We start from the raw sequence: 3,672 nt of genomic DNA on the forward strand, positions 1-3,672 counted from the left end.
CATTCTTGGTTTACTGCTTGCCGCAACCTGCCCTATATAACTCTCTCGGGGTGGACACCCGAGGTCAGGCTGACCGAGACTCCGCAGCCTCTCCATAAACGCCCTCCAAACTCTGGACGTGAATTGGGAACCCCGATCAGAGACAATGTCAATCATGTGCACCCCGTAGTGCCGGGAAGACATGGGTAACAGAGCCTCCGCAGTCTGCAGGGCCGTAGGGAGACCGGAGCAACGGGATGACTGCTGGGCATCTCTTCAAGGCCATATGGCAATGACGAGGTAACTCATAATGGCCAGATAGTATACTAAATGCGGTCTTCACTCATCTCCCCCCGATACGCACCGGATTATACGCACTCCTCAAGTCCAGTTTGTGAAGAAACGCGCCCCGTGAAATGATTCCCACACCGACGTAGCGATGAGAGGTAGTGGAACTAAACCCCACTGTGATGAATTTAGACCTCTATAATCAATGCACGGACGCAGACCTCCCTCCTTCACAAAAAAGAACTCGAGGAGACGGGTGACGTGGAGGGCCGAATGTACCCTGTCCCAGAGATTCAGTAATATGTCTCCATAGCCACTGTCTCCTCCTGGACACGGACACGGTAATACGTGACTCCTAGGAAGTGCAGCGTTCTCCAGGGGTTTATCGCGCAGTCCCTCGTCGATGGGGTGGTAATTGGGTCGCCTTCTTCTTACTGAAGGCGATAGCCAAATCGGCATATTCAGAGGGAATGCGCAAACCGTGATACAATGGTCGTACAACTAGGCTCCTGACCTGGCCACTCGAAACTCCTATACACCTGCCTGAAACTCCTCTGACCACCCTCGAAGAGCCCTGTGCTCCACGAGAAATCACAAGATTGTGATGAGATGTCTAGCAGCCAGGGAATTCCCAGCACACATGGAAACGCAGGTGAATCAATAAGGAATAGACTACACCCTGTAGTTATGAGGCTGTTCTTTTAGTTCTCATCAGGGAATGGGTCAGGACATAATACCACTAAATTACATAACGTCTTACAAGAGTGAGTCCTGGCTGTGATCTCCTGATGAATGGTGTGGAGGTAAACACCTCACATCATATGAGATTAACTGCAATTGATGACCCGACTCGCATCTCGTTCATAGAATTTAGTATGCAACAATACTGGGATTAAGAGTGTGCTGTGAAAACAGTACTTGAAAGCAGTGTTTAGACTGACAATGGGAAAGAAAGACGTGTTCTGGGTTGTCTCCTGTACATGCTGAGCTGTCAAACTAAGCAATCGCTCTACTTTCGACGGCGGTACAATACCAGATGTTTCGGTTAGAAGATTTAGCAAGCCCTCTTGATTGGACAGTACTCTCAGGAATTTTAAACAAATAGTGAACACAAATTATATCAATGTAAATTGTTCCCATGTTTCATGAGCTGAAATAGAATGTTCCATACGCACCAAGTGAAAGCATGTCATTTTTCATTGTCATTTTTTTTTCGCTGTATTTTGTTTTTTTTAATGTTTCTTTTTCCTTGTTTATATATTTGCATGATCATTCTTTGACTTTCTATATAACCGTTATGTATTTTCTGGTGATTTTTGAGGCTGAGAATAGCCCACACTTTGAAAATCCCGTTGCGTGCATCACCTTAATAGACTAGCTGCCAAGTTTAAAGCTGCAGCAGTATGCATGCGTGTCTGCGAAATGTCTGAAGAAGCTGTGAACAGTAAGCTGAATCAAATTCTTGACCATTATGCCTCAACCAAGCGTTGGGTAAGTGACTTGCAAGCTTACAAGTTCTGAACGGCGTGTAGCACATGTAGCATGCTGACTGCAGAAGCGCTACAGAGGCTGTTAATATTGCATCTCAACTCTAAAGCCCGCCTAACCATGCGTTGTTAGACTTTCGCCATCTGCCCGCCTACAATGACCCCTGCCGCAGGAACTCACTGTACCGGTCGGTATGCAGGCTGTCTGAGACCACACACCGGACAGCTGATGAAACTGGAATATTTCTGCCTGTAGTAAAGCTTTTCCGTGGGGGGAACCTCATTCTGATTGGGTCGGGCCTATGCTCTCCCATGGTTTGTGCCCCTGCCCAGTCACAATGTAAATCCAAGCTTAGAAGGAGCATTAACTTAATTGAATCACTCTTTCCTTAATTATGTAAAACTTACTCATTGAGAGTTTTGTATTGCATGTTGCGTTATATTATAGGCGATCAATAATAAAGAACAATGGATATAAAACACCCCAATTCAGTGGTACTTAAGGTGCAATGATATCAAGTGTATTCTATCCATAAACTAGATTAGGAACACCTGACAGTCAAGTTATCTAGTAAGCCAGTGGTCACCAAACCATCCTGTAGTCTCCTGGGGGAATCAATCACTTTGTGGCACTTGAGTAACAGTGGTGTCTTACACTCACATTAATTCCAAATGGACCTTTGACGCCGACATCTTAGGCACTCTTGCATATCTGCAAGGATTAAGCGTCAGTGGTTCGCTATCGGGGGGGAGATGAGTGGAAGACCGCATTTAGTACTACATCTGGCCATTATGAGTACCTCGTCATGCCATATGGGTTGAAGAATGCTCCAGCAGTTTTCCAATCGTTCGTAGACGAGATTCTCCGAGACCTGCACGGGCAGGGAGTGGTAGTGTATATTGATGACATCCTGATCTATTCTGCCACACGCGCCGTGCACGTGTCTCTGGTGCGTAAGGTACTTGGGCGACTGCTGGAGCATGMCCTGTACGTCACATTTCCACCTCTGGGGTGGTGATGGAGTGTGATTGCGTTACAGCCGTGCGTAATTGGCCGACTCCGACCACGGTAAAAGAGGTGCAGCGGTTTTTAGGGTTTGCCAATTACTACCGGAGGTTTATCCAGGGGTTTTGGTCAGGTGGCTGCTCCCATTACCTCACTGCTGAAGGGAGGACCGGCGCGCTTGCGCTGGTCAGCAGAGGCGGGCAGAGCTTTCAGTCGTCTGAAGGAGCTGTTCACCAATGCGCCCGTGTTGGCGCATCCGGACCCCTCTTTAGCATTCATAGTGGAGATGGACGCGTCCGAGGCTGGGGTAGGAGCCGTGCTGTCACAGCGCTCGGGCGCGCCACCAAAGCTCCGCCCTTGCGCTTTTGCGTGGACTTCCTCACCGAMMTTCCCCCGCCCCAGGGAAGTACTACGATCCTGGTCGTTGTGGATCGGTTTTCTAAGTCCTGCCATCTCATCCCGTTGCCCGGTGTCCCTACGGCCCTGCAGACTGCGGAGGCTCTGTTTACCCATGTCTTCCGGCACTATGGGGTGCCTGAGGACATTGTCTCTGATCGGGGTCCCCAATTCACGTCCAGAGTTTGGAGGGCGTTTATGGAGAGGCTGGGGGTCTCGGTCAGCCTGACCTCGGGTTTCCACCCCGAGAGTAATGGGCAGGTGGAGCGAGTAAACCAAGATGTGGGTAGGTTTCGACAGACGGCCGGGTGAGTGCGTGAGGTATGTTCCATGGGCAGAGCTCGCTCAGAACTCACTTCGCCACTCCTCGACTAACATGTCTCCCTTCCAGTGTGTGTTGGGCTACCAGCCGGTCCTGGCCCCATGGCATCAGAGCCAGACCGAAGCTCCTGCGGTGGAGGAATGGGTGCAGCGCTCAAGGGACACCTGGAGAGCCGTCCAGGAATCGTTGAGATT

The sequence above is a fragment of the Salvelinus sp. IW2-2015 genome, unplaced genomic scaffold, assembly GCF_002910315.2.
Source record: "Salvelinus sp. IW2-2015 unplaced genomic scaffold, ASM291031v2 Un_scaffold6307, whole genome shotgun sequence".
NCBI classification, from domain to species: Eukaryota; Metazoa; Chordata; class Actinopteri; order Salmoniformes; family Salmonidae; genus Salvelinus; species Salvelinus sp. IW2-2015.